The sequence below is a fragment of the Schistocerca cancellata genome, chromosome 6 (genome assembly GCF_023864275.1).
Source record: "Schistocerca cancellata isolate TAMUIC-IGC-003103 chromosome 6, iqSchCanc2.1, whole genome shotgun sequence".
Classification (NCBI taxonomy): Eukaryota; Metazoa; Arthropoda; class Insecta; order Orthoptera; family Acrididae; genus Schistocerca; species Schistocerca cancellata.
The window spans coordinates 93,578,588-93,594,461 of NC_064631.1; the positions used below are offsets into that span (position 1 = coordinate 93,578,588).

At 46.1% G+C, this 15,874-nt stretch overlaps 1 protein-coding gene across 11 annotated transcripts in view; it reads right to left on the reverse strand.

Annotated features, from left to right (window-relative positions):
• Nucleotides 1-15,874, reverse strand: part of LOC126088583 (titin) — a 1,213,778-nt gene that overhangs the window by 955,481 nt on the left and 242,423 nt on the right. For all 11 annotated transcript variants that reach the window (XR_007519972.1, XR_007519973.1, XR_007519977.1 and 8 more), the window contains exon 2: nt 493-647. The gene's annotated coding sequence lies outside the window, so the exon portion shown is untranslated. The remainder of the gene's footprint in view (nt 1-492; nt 648-15,874) is intronic.

Consider the following 15,874-nt stretch of genomic DNA (forward strand, 5'->3'; position numbering starts at 1 on the left):
CACGTGGGGAACTACCAGCCCGTCCAATCTTGGGCCCCTACAAGTCATTCAAAACAGATGCATCTTAGGAGCTTCAAGATGGGCCCTGATTACCGACCTTCAAACCGAACTGAACGTACCACGCATGTCTGATTACATCAAATGTGCAACGCAGAAACTCCTCCATAGGATCGATGAACTCAGGCTCACTACCCGGCACCTGGAATATACTGGCTCTGTCGCTCCACAACGGGGCACCCAGTGTGGAGTGTGGGTCCCTCATGCCATCATCGAGCCTCCCCCCTCCCCCCCCCCCCCGCCCCTCAGATAACTGGATCCACCGAAAACGAACAACTTTAGTAGGACCATGGGCTAGTGCTTACCCAGTTTAAGTCTGAACAAAGCATTGATAAATCCGTGTACCCAGACATCCCAGAAGTCCAACCTTAATGCAAGGTAGTACATTGGCTCATCTCGCAGGCACATACACACACACACACAAAATGTACTCACTGAGGGCGGTGAGGTTGATGAACTGGACGACGGCGCAGCCCTCGCGCACCTCGATGTAGGTGATCTCGCACTTGTAGACCGCCTCGTCTGCCACCCGCAAGTCGCGCAGTTTCAGCGTCGACTCGGTGCTGTTGGGCGAGTAGTTCAACTCCGCCCTGAAACAAGTACACCAGACGTCAGTGTGCCATCGTGCGCTGTGGACCAGTAACGAGACTGGACAGGAGAAAGTTCTGGTTGGAGCTGTGAGCCAGAAACTTAGCAACTAGTACATAATTTCATTCGATAAATTTTGTTTGATGAATTGTCTGTTGTGCGTTTCGGCGAAGAACCACGGCTTACTTTCTACCTCACTAGCTTCGCCAAAACCATCACTGAAAAATAAAGTTGACTCTTCAAAAATTGAATATTGAGACTCATCCAACAGCCTAACTTTCTGCACTTTTCCAGTATGTTATAATGTGAATTCTTTTTGTGTCATAAGGTCGAGCGAGGTGGCGCAGTGGTTAGCCCTCCAAACTCGTATTTGGCGGGGCAGCAGTGCAAATCCATGTCCGGCCATCCAGACTCAGGTTTTCCGTAATATTCCTGGATCGTTAAAGGCAAAATCCGTCTCGTCGTCGCCGGGAATTTAAACCTTCAATTTACTACCGTTTTTTATTTCCTAAGAACTTAATAACAACACCCTTCAATATGCCCAAGTCTCCTTTCAGTTTTTAGTCATTTTGGATTCGATGTGTCTTTCCGACTGTCAGGTCCAACAAACACGACTTCTTATAAATTCGCTTCTGATAGCGCGGAAAAATGGCAGGGTTTCTTCAAATATTCTCCGCCTTCAAAAAAACGGCTCTGAGCACTATGGGACCTAACATCTGAGGTCATCTGTCCCCTAGAACTTAGAACTACTTAAACCTAACTAACCTAAGAACATCACACACATCCATGCCCGAGGCGGTATTCGAACCTGCGGCCGTAGCTTTCCGCTTTCACAAACTGCTTCATTACGACAACCTTAATTTGTAGAGGTGGTAATGGACTGTTTCTCCGATCCACGAAGTTCTTGCGAGAATAGAAGACATGAAAAAGGGATTAGTCATTGTAGCTACAACGTATACTAATCAGTGAAAACACTGCTACAAAATTTCAACTTCATATTATTACTTGAAATTAAAAGACATTCGCCCAATGTTTTATGAGTAGCGTAGTATTGTATGCCAGTGAAGCGTGGAAACAGGAAAAATAGATCGCCTCACAAAAAAAGTGAAGCGCTCAGAAGACATGGTCGGATGCCAATGTAGATTCGTAAACGTACACACCATCAGCGGGTCTGTAAATGATTTGGCACTGAAATTCTCTGTGGCGAGTGGTACGGACACCAGAAAACATGAAATGTCGTGTGACGAGGGCCTCCCGTCGGGTAGACCGCTCGTCTGGTGCAAGTCTTTCGATTTGACGACACTTTTTTTTATTTGTTTTTTTGTGGTTTATTTCTTTTTTTTTTCATTTTTTTTTCTTTTTTTTAATTTTTTTTTTACATCAAATATTATAGCATATACTTATATTAATAATAAAGTATCAGAACTAAATAAAAACGCGAATGTTAGGAAAAAAATTTTGCAAGTATTGGGTCGTGAACCATCGCCCCTAGAAAAGCTTGTTATTTTTTTTTTTTTTTTTTTTTTGTGGAAAACCGCATAAAAACCATATCTGGGCTGGCGGGCACACCAGCCCTGGTCGTTAATCCGGCGGGCGGATGAAGTGCACTCGTTGGGCCGAGTTGGGGACGCACATAACTAAAACCATGCTAATAGTTGTAGAAAAAGGCATAAAGAAAGAGAGCAAAGTGCGGGGCGAAGGAAACCATGAAACAAAACTGAAGGGTGGAATCCTTACCACCATTAACCAGTGCTACATCTTGCACTGGATGGAAAAACAAAAACTGCGAAGACCTTTTCGCACTGGGGACAAAAAGAGGAAATGGGGCAAATACTGCTACAGAGTGTGAGGGTTCACAACGAACCTCTCCATCTGCTGTATCATCCAGGTATGACTTCTCGTAATGATGAAAGTAGATCCCACGTTGTACCGTGTAGTGTTCTATCATCGTCTTGTAATCTTAACTTCTCTTACCCGTGATGTTCCAGCTACGTGGAGGGTCGTGGAACGCACTCCACAAAAAATTGGAAAAATATTGTCGATACTTTGGGTTACGGAGGATCTTGCAATGTCGTTCCTGCAAATAGGTCCAAAAGTCTAAAGTGTCCTTAGTGCCGTCTTGAAACAAATAATGCACTGCATGTCCACGAAGCCACGTCATAGCATTAGTTTTAGTGCGTGGGTAATACATGGCATCCGGGAATAGGATAGTCTTGGGGTCGATATGATTCGGCGTTACCCGAAGGAAGTATGCTGACATTTGCCTCACTAAGTGCCACACTGCCGTAGACTCGCCACAGCTAAGACGGTGTTCATCGTTGTCTTGAACGCCGCAGCTCGTGCACGTGGGTGAGTCGACCATGTGGATCGCATGTAGCCTTGATTTGGTCACCTGCTTACCGTTGACAGTGATATACCACATCGCCGTGACGTCAGTGTCCAGTGTTACGTGGTGAATTGTCCTCCACACTACTCGCCAGTTGACGTTCGGGTGCTTCCTCTCCACGACGTTATCAGGTCGTCCACGTTGCAGGACCCTATAAACCACCTTTGCCGTCGCCAGGTGAGTCGCTGGTAAGGCAAGCCGAACGTAACTGAGTTCGAGGTAAAAGACACCGATGTAGAAGAGCGAGGAGGGGACGTGGTGTATCGGCACAGGCGGCAACAGCGAGGGCGGTGCTAGTTCTTCTATTAACAAACTGGTCAAACTGTCCGGACGGCGGTGCCATAGTTTGACTAATGTGCTCACAAATAGGGCGACCGCTCTGTCATGAACGTGATAAAGGCCAAGCCCTCCCCGATCCGGGGGAAGGGTGAGAGTCTCATATTTGATCTTGAAAAGCATTCCTGAACTCACGAAGGACCCAAAAGCCGCAAGTATACGGCGAGCTAACATCACCGGTATAGGTAATATCTGGGCGATGTGCGGAATGCGTGACGCTAAATGTGTGTTAACATACTGGGTCCTTTGGACGATGTCCAGGGCTCGTAGGCGGTTGTTGGCAATTCCAGTCCGAACATTTCGTAAAAGCCGTCGATAGTTGTGAGCAGCGGTCCGTCGTATATCGTCTGTAAAATCAATGCCGAGACATTTCAAACTATCTCTGAGCTGGAAAGGGGTGACACTGTTCTCAGACAATCCGGCCCCGATGTTCATAGCCACCGATTTTGCGACGTCGATACGACTACCAGTGGCCATGCCATATTTCTCTATCCAATTCAGTGCGCTAGCGGTGTCGTCACCGTTGCGGATGACAATCACCAGGTCGTCAGCGTACGCTTTACATCGGAAAGTGTGGCCTCGTAACGTCATACCCGTTAGTCGTTGGCGCAGGCCGCAGAGGAGAGGTTCCATGGCCACAGCGTAAAGTAAAGTGGACAGAGGGCAGCCTTGGCGTATCGATCGAGAAATGGTGAGGGGCTGCGAAGGTCGGCCGTTGACGATCACCTTGGATGTCGCGCCACGGAGTAGTCGCATGACGACAGTGACGAATGGCTGTGGGTACCGCATATGTTGGAGGACCGCTTCCAAATAGTCGTGGTCCACTCGGTCGAAAGCTTGACTAAAATCGATTGCCGCCAGTGCACCCTTCAGACGACATGCCCTCGCCAGTGAGATCAAGTCACGATATTCACTGAGTGCTGTTTGAATATTATTGTCGCCTCCTAATGACGTTTGATCGGGTGAGATAACATTCCGTAAGGTCTGGCGTATCCGCGCCGCCAACAGTCGAGAAAAGATCTTAGAGTCGCAGTTCAATAGCGTCAACGGGCGGTAGTCCTGCAGACGTGAGCCACCGGACGGTTTGTGAATAGGAATTATCATCCCTTCCACAAGGGCCGCAGGGAGCGGCACGTCCGGGGATAGTAGTTCGCGACAGATGTTCGTCCATCGGGAGGCTAATAAATATTGAAAAGACCGGTAAAATTCCAAGGGGAGGCCATCAGGACCCGGTGACTTGTTGACAGCTCCTTTTCTAATGGCGTCGATCACTTCTTCTTCTGTAATTTCGTCCATCAAGGCCTCTTCCATTACCGGGGTGACGGTGCCGTAAATCGTCTGAGAGACGTCCTCCAGTGCTGTCAGATCAGGGGTCTGAGCGGAATAGAGTTGGGAATAATGATTGTAGAACGCTGTGTTTATGTCTTGTTGCGTGGTGAGGCGACGACCGTCCTCCGTGTCGATGAAGCGTATCAGCGCTCGTTGGCGTCGTTTACGTTCACGAAGGACGTGGAACATTGACGGGCGTTCGCTCGGTATCCGATCCTGCGTCCTCGAGCGGATGACTACCCCCTCTAGGTGGCGTCGCATATGAGCGAGGATCTGAGCCTTAGCACGGTGGACCGCCGTTTGTCGTTCCGGAGACGGCGCCATAGCATCGCAGTCGCGCAGGACCCGGAAGTAAAAGTCGAGTGTATGTCTTCGCCAAGTAGCGTGGTCGCGACCGTAGGTTATCAACGTTCGCCTCAGTACCGGTTTGGCGCAGTCCAACCACCAGCGGATCGTTGTGGGATAAGCACGGAGGCGATTTTCACACGAATGCCACGTATCCTCAACGGCTTGGCGGCAATCCGGGTACGACAGGTGAGCGATGTTTAATTTCCACGGGCTGCGGCTTCTCCACACTTGTTGCCGCCGCAGGGTGACTGCACAAATGTAAGCTGTGTGGTCCGAGAATGCTGCAGGCCACAGTTCCGCATCCTGTGTTCCAGCGGCGAGAGAGCGTGAGACATAAATCCGATCGATACGACTGGAAGAGTGACTCGTGAAGTGCGTGAATCCCGGTCGATGGCCGTGAAGATGTTCCCAAGTGTCCACCATCTGCAGTTCTCGAATTAGCGTCTCGAGTTCCGGGCACGGATTATGTCGTGGGAGTTGGTCTCTGGGCGCCAGTACGCAATTGTAGTCACCTCCAAACACCAGATGGTCGTGGCGGCCTTGGAAGAGCGGGGCGACGTCTTCCGCAAAGAATCGTGAACGTTCGCGACGTTTGTCCGTCCCGGAAGGTGCGTAGATGTTGATAAGGCGGACACCCAGTACTGTGAGTGCCATTCCTCTTGCCCCAGGCAGAAACAGGATATCGTCCGCCACTATCCCTTCCCGAAGAAGTACAGCGACACCGCTGCCTGTTGGGGAAGCTGGAGAGACGCAAGCATCGTAACCGTACATGCCTGGGAAGTCGGCGACGTACACTTCCTGGAGAAGGGCTATGTCGATGGAAGCAGAGTTCAACATATCCTGAAGCAAGGATAACTTAGCGCGCGTCCGTATAGTGTTGATGTTTATAGTTGCAACGCGATAAGTTTGAGGTCTATCCATAGCATCCGTGTTGGCCATCAATACCCTTGTAAGGCTGCCTCGTCACTGTAAATGATGGCGGGAAAGGATCAACATTGGTGGGGTAAAGTTCCCCCCGTGTCGTCCGACACGATGGGCAAGGAGTGTTCCTCACAGTCGTCCGCCCAGTCGCCATGAAATACCATCGGCTGTTGGTGGCTGTTAGTGGCTGCTGCGGCACTCGGCGCTGAATCCATCGGCTCTGCTGGCTGGGAATCGGCAGCGGCTGTCTGCTTGTGATCCTGTTGTTCTGTGGGGTCGGAGGGGCTGGAGCCATCACCACGGCGATCTGTTGAGTTTGATGTTACAGCGGCCTCTGTACCGTCGGTACCGTCGTCGGAATTTCCACAGTCCATGTCAGACGATCGCTGCAAACAATCGTCCGATGGAGCACGCCGCCGTCTCTTGTGTTTTCGCGGGGAACGCTGTTTACGGACGTGTGTTTCAGAATCTGAATGTGGGTGATTTTCTTCAGCTGCTCCGGTGTCTGGAAGAAAAGCCGCTGTCGGCACAACCCGTGGGTCAATGTCCATCCTAGCATCCACGCCTTCTTGCAAGGTCGGTCGGTGATTATCTTCAGGTGGGGGCGCCGTTGTAGAGGCCGGATCCTGTATTGCAGAAGCCATCACGGTCTCGCTATCGGGGGCGGCTATCGGACTAACGTGGGCAGCATCAGAAAGGGTTGCTGCCCGTGTAACTTCTGCGTAATTGAGAGGAAGTATCGTCACCGTAGAAGGAGTCATAGATTCACCTGTCGGGATTTGAGTGAGCCGTCGTCGGAGACAATCCGACCGGACGTGCCCTTCTTGGCCACAACCAGAGCAAGTGCGCGGCTGACCGTCATACATAATGATCGCCCTACATCCGCCGATGACAAGATATGACGGAACATGTTTGGTCAGTTCAATTTTTATCTGTCGCACCCCGTTAAGAACGGGGTACGTTGTAAAGGTGGTCCATTTTTCGGCCATATGGCTGATCACTCTGCCGTAGGGCTGGAAAGCCGCGGTGACTACGTCCGGTGGTACTTCGAAAGGAAGTTCGAAGACGCGTATCGTACGGAGGCCAAGCCCCGCGTGATCGATAGAGACCGCCCCAATATGGCCATCAGAGTGTTTGAATTTAAGATCGTTCGCATGTGCGCGCACGATTCTGTTGCACACCTCGTCACTTACTAGCTTGACGTAGACAACACTGCTCGTGATAGAGAGATGGATACCAATTATGTCTCGCGGTTCAATTTTAACGTCGTCACGTAGAAAACGTTCCACTTCAAAAGCTCGCGGTCGTGCATGATCGGGTTGAAAACTGATCTTGATGGTGGTTTGTCTGTATGAATGTGCCATGTTGCGTCGGTAGTGATGGACTCTAAACTAGCGACAACGCAGTAGTAAACAACGACGGGCACTCGCGACCGCGCGGACGGGACGTAAACAAGACGTCCTCGCCGCAGCGCTGCGGAAAGCAGACTGACACTTCGGCGACTTGCGCGTCGATGAGGATGAATTGATCATGATTAGGACAACACAACACCCAGTACCTGAGCGGAGAAAATCTCCGACCCAGCCGGGAATCGAACCCGGGCCCTTAGGATTCACAGTCTGTCGCGCTGACCATTCTGCTACCGGGGGCGGACGGCCACCAGAAGATATTAGTATTGTTTGTGCTTAGCGTTGTTACCAGGCACCTGGCACGGTATACAACTGGCGTGAACAGTATCAGATAATGAATGATCACCGCGAAGGATGCAGAAGTGCCGTGCACTCGTGTTAGACAGCATTATCAGCACCTTGCAGAGTCTCAAGGGAACCTCAGTGTGGGTCGCCAGGTTGGACTGCAGTGGAACGTGAAGGAGGGTACACTCGTCGACAATTCGACCACGTCTGACCGCCTCAAGGGTGAGGGCACTGAGAACATCGTAACCTCTACACATATGTGCCTGCCATCCGAGAGCAGATAATGGTTCCTTACAACATCCCAGGTGGTGTGGTGACCGGTAAGCATGGACTGCGAATGAATGGCGTCGCATTGCGTTCAGGGATGAATCGCTGTTCTGCACTACCCTGGATGCCCACCGTCGGCGAGTATACTGGCACTCTTGCGGGAGACCACATTCTTCCAGTGTTTTGTTTTGGAGAGGCGTCCAGGAGTGGAAATCCAGGGGTATGAGTTCATGTCAAGGCTCGTAACTCGGACGGCACAACGTTATTCACAGACACTCTGCGTCCACATTATTACGTTACTTCTCATATGTCAGTATACTGGAACTATATTTCAACAGGACAACGGTAGTAAAATTGGAATGGTAAGTTCCTATGGAACCAAACTGCTGAGGTCATAGGTCATCGGTCCCTAGGCTTTTTTTTTTTTTTTTGGTCATCAGTCTACTGACTGGTTTGATGCGGCCCGCCACGAATTCCTTTCCTGTGCTAACCTCTTCATCTCAGAGTAGCACTTGCAACCTACGTCCTCAGTTATTTGCTTGACATATTCCAATCTCTGTCTTCCTCTACAGTTTTTGCCCTCTACAGCTCCCTCTAGTACTACCATGGAAGTCATTCCCTCATGTCTTAGCAGATGTCCTGTCATCCTGTCCCTTCTCCTTACCAGTGTTTTCCACATATTCCTTTCCTCTCCGATTCTGCGTAGAACCTTCTCATTCCTTACCTTATCAGTCCACCTAATTTTCAACATTCGTCTATAGCACCACATCTCAAATGCTTCGATTCTTTTCTGTTCCGGTTTTCCCACAGTCCATGTTTCACTACCAGACGTACATCCTCAGAAATTTCTTCCTCAAATTAAGGCCGGTATTTGATATTAGTAGACTTCTCTTGGCCAGAAATGCCTTTTTTGCCATAGCGAGTCTGCTTTTGATGTCCTCCTTGCTCCGTCCGTCATTGGTTATTTTACTGCCTAGGTAGCAGAATTGTTTAACTTCATTGACTTCGTGACCATCAATCCTGATGTTAAGTTTCTCGCTGTTCTCATTTCTACTACTTCTCATTACCTTCGTCTTTCTCCGATTTACTCTCAAACCATACTGTGTACTCATTAGACTGTTCATTCCGTTCAGCAGATCATTTAATTCTTCTTCACTTTCTCTCAGGATAGCAATGTCATTGTATTTTAATTCCACTCCTGAACCTTTCTTTTATTTCCATCATTGCTTCCTCGATGTACAGATTGAAGAGTAGGGACGAAAGGCTACAGCCTTGTCTTACACCCTTCTTAATACGAGCACTTCGTTCTTGATCGTCCACTCTTATTATTCCCTCTTGGTTGTTGTACATATTGTATATGACCCGTCTCTCCCTATAGCTTACCCCTACTTTTTTCAGAATCTCTAACAGCTTGCACCATTTTATATTGTCGAACGCTTTTTCCAGGTCGACAAATCCTATGAAAGTGTCTTGATTTTTCTTTAGCCTTGCTTCCATTATTAGCCGTAACGTCAGAATTGCCTCTATCGTCCCTTTACTTTTCCTAAAGCCAAACTGATCGTCACCTAGCTCATTCTCAATTTTCTTTTCCATTCTTCTGTATATTATTCTTGTAAGCAGCTTCGATGCATGAGCTGTTAAGCTGATTGTGCGATAATTCTCGCACTTGTCAGTTCTTGCCGTCTTCGGAATTGTGTGGATGATGCTTTTCCGAAAGTCAGATGGTATATCGCCAGACTCATATATTCTACACACCAACGTGAATAGTCGTTTTGTTGCCACTTCCCCCAATGATTTTAGAAATTCTGATGGAATGTTATCTATCCCTTCTGCCTTATTTGACCGTAAGTCTTCCAAAGCTCTTTTAAATTCCGATTCTAATACTGGATCCCCTATCTCTTCTAAATCGACTCCTGTTTCTTCTTCTATCACATCAGACAAATCTTCACCCACATAGAGGCTACACCACTTAATCTAACTTAAACTAACCTACGCTAAGCACAACACACGCACCCATGCCTGATGGAGGACTCGAACCTCCGACGAGGGGCGGAGGACTCGAACCGTGGTCTCAGACCGTGCGGCGACAGCGTTTGTCAGGATCGGCACATGTCTCTACCAACTGTCTACGTGATGCTGATGTACTCGTCGTGTGGCCACCAAGATCCCTAGGTCTGTTCCTGCTAGCGCATGTGTGGGACCAGTCGAATAACTTCGTCCTGATGCCAGCATCCGGAATTACAATGAGCAGTTGCAACAGATGTGGGTGAGCTTGCTTTAGGAGAGGAAGCAACAAGCAACAGCTTTATGACTCCCTTCCCAACCGATTCTGTGCGAGAATTCAGGCAAGAAAAGTGGAGAACTTCCAGTGGATACCTGTCGCAAGATATGCACACCGAAGAATAGGAAGATGAAACACGTAGAGAGGGCAGTCCAAATTAATATAGCATTACGACCAATTATAACTTTTTAGTGCGTGACGATACATCTAAGAATTACAGATAATGTAAAATAAAGTACTACATGCAGATTGTTGTGGGCACGGATGTTAGTAGAGTTTTAAATCATTATCTTGCAAACCGTTGGAAGACTCGAAGTAGACTTCGGATAATGATGAACCTGTGTTCTGATCTTGGCCACGTAGATCTTCAGATTACCATCCCACTCTTGGATTTCTTTTAATAGGGTTATATGAAAGACCTTACGTATGTGACTCCTTTGCCACAAAAAACTCCAATGCTCAAAATTCGCATTTCTAATGTTCTAGCATCGGTGATTCCAAGTATGTTTCAGAACGTATGGTGTGAAATGGATTATCGCAAAGATGTTGTGCATGTGACCAAGGAGGGTGATACAGAAAACGTATAAAGCGCTTAAGAAACTGAACTTACTTTGACAGTCTCGACCATTTTTATCGATGTATTGCTGCGCTTTAAAAGGTTATAGCCGTTTCTATCAATATATTTATTTTGAATTGCCCTGTATATAATTAAAATTGCTAAAAGCGCCTCTTTTTAATACGTTGGATAATACAGTATTTTCTATTACATTAGGATTCAACAACTTAAAAACCGTAGGATTAAATTATCTTAATAAAGAAATTTTTTTATCATTGTTCCATGTTGTAATTGGGGAAATGAAATCCTCTTCACCTCAACCGAAAAGCAACTACGTGGATGTTTTAGAGAACCCAGATACGGCAATAGTCAACCATCCGCACCAACTTCTTTCCTGTGGAGCTCGTAAGAAGTACTCTACACTATTTTATATTATTAAGCAGTTAACCACAGTCTTCTGTTCAAACATCGAGAGCGCAGATATAATTACACAGCTTAAGCCTCTTCAGTTTAAGAGATATTATGTAATTTATTCACGTACAGACACTTGTGTATAGAAGTTAGTAGATTTATTATTTACCATTTCTGTGGTCTGGGGCTGTAATATAAGGGTCAGTCAAATGAAATCTATACAAATGAAAGAAAGGTAAGTAAAATGTTTAATATTTCAAAATAATCGACATAACCGTTAATACGTTCCATTGTTAGACAAGACAGTCAACGTGTCCATGGAAGAATGTTTGTATACACAGGCGTGCACCTCTTCGTTTGAAGCAAATCGACGGAGGAGAACGTTTTTCTTCACAGCTTCAAAAATATGGAAGTAGCATGGGGAGACATCCGGACTGTAGGCCACCTATCGATACTTCTGTAGCGTATTCGAAATAAGGTTGACAATGTGGGTTGGGATTATCCTGCAGCAGAATGATGCCGTCCATCAACATTCCTGGGCATCGGGTGTGTGCTTCTAGTTTTGCAAAGTGTCGACCGCTGTGCGTTAATTGTGAGGCCGCGTTCCCGAAAGCCCTCGAGTAAAAGAAAACGGTCAGAAAGTTTCCTTTAATTTACGTCTATGGTCTGGTTTGATAAAAACAAAGTCTTAATGTACTGCAGCCATAGTGGCATCGTCAAATGTTAAATGCAAAATCATCACCAGGATCGTCATATACATATGGTCATTATAGACCGAAACCGGCAATCTGCTGACAAAAAGTTCGTGACCATAGACGTAAATTAAAGGAAATTTATTGTATATACGGGTCACTGTTTCATTCTGACAATGTCGCAGCTTGTGAAAATGGTCTGCACGGCTTTCGCGGAGAGGGTGTACCTGTTGTTTCGCCTACCCTACAGAAGTTTCGCTGGGAAGCCCTAACACATTCTCCATACAGTCCATATCTCTCCTCACGTGATTTCCATATTTTCGCAGCCCTGAAGAAAGATATTAATCTCCGTCGATTTGCTACGGACGAAGAGACGCACGCACGAGTACAATCGTGGTACCGTGGGCGACTCCAAAAATTTTTCCGTAGAGACATTGACCGTCTTGTCTCACAGTGAAATAAATGTATTAAAAGTTAATGGCGATTACCTTTGAAATAATAAACAGTTTAATTATATCGCTTTGTAGTCCATGCGCCGTCTGTCTGTCTGTCTGTCTGTCGAACTGTTAACAGCCTTTTTCTCAGGAACGAATAGACATACCAAGTTCAAATTTATGTCACATGTTAAGGTCCATAGTCCCTTGGCGGTAAGTCATTGTAGTCACACGATACGGCGATTTATGTCACACATTTTGGTACTCGGAAACTCACTCATGAAAACCACAGGATACTTTCCGTTGACCTCGAATCATGAAATATGGGACGATTATCACAGCAGAAGTTAAGAAAAAAATCCGAAAATTGTTAATTTGTAATTGTTGTTGTTGTTGTGGTCTTCCGTCCTGAGACTGGTTTGATGCAGCTCTCCATGCTACTCTATCCTGTGCAAGCTTCATCTGCCAGTACCTACTGCAACCTACATCCTTCTGAATCTGCTTAGTTTATTTATCTCCTACATCCTTCTGAATCTGCTTAGTTTATTTATCTCTTGTCTCCCTCTACGATTTTTACCCTCCACGCTGCCCTCCAGTACTAAATTGGTGATCCCTTGATGCCTCAGAACATGTCCTACCAACCGATCCCTTCTTTGTGTCAAGTTGTGCCACAAACTTCTCTTCTCCCCAATTCTATTCAATACCTCCTCATTATTGTGGCCAAGATAGATAGACACGAAGCCCATGCCTACTACAGTAGTACAAGTTTACATGCCAACTAGCTCTGCAGATGAAGAAATTGATGAAATGTATGATGAGATAAAAAAAGTTATTCAGGTAGTGAAGGGAGACGAAAATTTAATAGTCATGGGTGACTGGAATTCGAGAGTAGGAAAAGGGAGAGAAGGAAACATAGTAGGGGAATATCGATTGGGGCTAAGAAATGAAAGAGGAAGCCGTCTGATAGAATTTTGCACAGAGCATAACTTAATCATAGCTAACACTTGGTTCAAGAATCATAAAGAAGGTTGTAAACACGGAAGAATCCTGGAGATACTAGAAGGTATCAGATAGATTATATAATGGTAAGACAGAGATTTAGGAACCAGGTTTTAAACTGTAAGACATTTCCAGGGGCAGATGTGGACTCTGACCACAAACTACTGTTTATGAACTTTAGATTAAAACTGAAGAAACTGCAAAAAGGTGGGAATTTAAGGAGATGGGACCTGGATAAACTGACTAAACCAGAGGTTGACAAGAGTTTCAGGGAGAGCATAAGGAAACAATTGTCACAAATGGGGGAAAGAAATACAGTAGAAGAAGAATGGGTAGCTCTGAGGGATGAAGTAGTGAAGGCAGCAGAGGATCAAGTAGGTAAAAAGACGAGGGCTAGTAGAAATCCTCGGGTAACAGAAGAAATATTGAATTTAATTGATGAAAGGAGAAAATATAAAAACGCAGTAAATGAAGCAGGCAAAAAGGAATACAAACGTCTCAAAAATGAGACCGACAGGAAGTGCAAAATGGCTAAGCAGGGATGGCTAGAGGACAAATGTAAGGATGTAGAGGCTTATCTCACGAGGGGTAAGATAGATACTGAAGTGTTGCTAGAGGAGGCCGAAATGCACGCGTTTAATTACACGCTGACTGGCGTGAGGTCTGGAACAGTTAAGGGAATTAATAGTAGCAAATAAAGTACGTAGTTGATATAATACTTAACTTTAATCCACAATTGGTGTACATCGCTCTTGACGGTACATGTTATACTCTCAATATCAAATGCTATCGCGCCTTGCTAGGTCGTAGCCGATGACGTAGCTGAAGGCTATGCTAACTATCGTCTCGGCAAATGAGAGCGTATATGTCAGTGTAGCTTCGCTAGCAAAGTCGGCTGTACAACTGGGGCGAGTGCTAGTACGTATCTCTAGACCTGCAGTGTGGCGGCGCTCGGTCTGCCATCACTGACAGTGGCGACACGCGGGTCCGTCGTATACTAGCGGACCGCGGCCGATTTAAAAGCTACCACCTAGCAAGTGTGGTGTCTGGGGGTGACACCACAGATACTGCCCACAGGAAAATTAAACAGACCTTTGGAGAAAAGAGAGCCACTTGTATGAATATCAAGAGCTCAGATGGAAACCCAATTCTAAGCAAAGAAGGGAAAGCAGGAAGGTGGAAGGAGTGTATGAGGGTCTATACAAGGGCGATGTACTTGAGTACAATATTATGGAAATGAAAGAGGATGTAGATGAAGATGAAATGGGAGATATGATACTGCGTGAAGAGTTTGACAGAGCACTGAAAGACCTGAGTGGCAACAAGGCCCCCGGAGTAGACAAAATCCCATTAGAACTATTGACAGCCTTGAGAGAGCCAGTCCTACATCTGGTGAGCAAGATGTTTGAGACGGCGCAATACCCTCAGAATTCAAGAAGAATATAATAATTCCAATCCCAAAGAAAGCAGGTGTTGACAGATGTGAAAATTACCGAACTGCCAGTTTAACAAGTAACGGCTGCAAAATACTAACGCGAATTCTTTACAGACGAATGGAAAAACTAGTAGAAGCCGACCTCGAAGAAGATCAGTTTGGATTCCGCAGAAATGTTGGAACACGTGAGGCAATACTGACCCTACGACTTATCTTAGAAAATAGATTAAGGCAAAGCAAACCTACGTTTCTAGCATTTGTAGACTTAGAGAAAGCTTTTGACAATATTGACTGGAATACTCTCTTTCAAATTCTAAAGGTGGCAGGGGTAAAATACCGGGAGCGAAAGGCTATTTACAATTTGTACAGAAACCAGATGGCAGTTATAAAAGTCGAGGGGCATGAAAGGGAAGCAGAAGTTCGGAAGGGAGTGAGACAGGGTTGTAGCCTCTCCCCCATGTTATTTAATCTGTATATTGAGCAAGCAGTAAAGGAAACAAAAGAAAAATTCGGTGTAGGTATTGAAGTCCATGGAAAAGAAATAAAAACGTTGAGGTTCGCCGATGATATTGTAATTCTGTAAGAGACAGCAAAGGACTTGGAAGAGCAGTTGAACGGAACGGACAGTGTCTTGAAAGGAAGATAACAGATAAACATCAACAAAGGCAAAACGAGGATAATGGAATGTAGTCGAATTAAGTCGGGTGATGCTGAGGAAACTAGATGAGGAAATGAGACACTTAAAGTAGTAAAGGACATTTGCTATTTGGGGAGCAAAGTAACTGATGATGGTCGAAGTAGAGAGGATATAAAATGTAGACTGGCAATGGCAAGGAAAGCATTTCTGAAGAAGAGAAATTTGTTAACATCGATTATAGATTTAAGTGTCAGGAAGTAGTTTCTGAAAGTAGTTGTATGGAGTTTAGCCATGTATTGAAGTGAAACATAGACGATAAATAGTTTGGACAAGAAGAGAATAGAAACTTTCGAAATGTGGTGCTACAGAAGAATGCTGAAGATTAGATGAGTAGATCACATAACTAATGAGGAGGTATTGAAAAGAGTTGGGGAGAAGAGGAGTTAGTGGCACAACTTGACAAGAAGAATGGATCGGTTGGTAGGACATGTTCTGAGGCATCA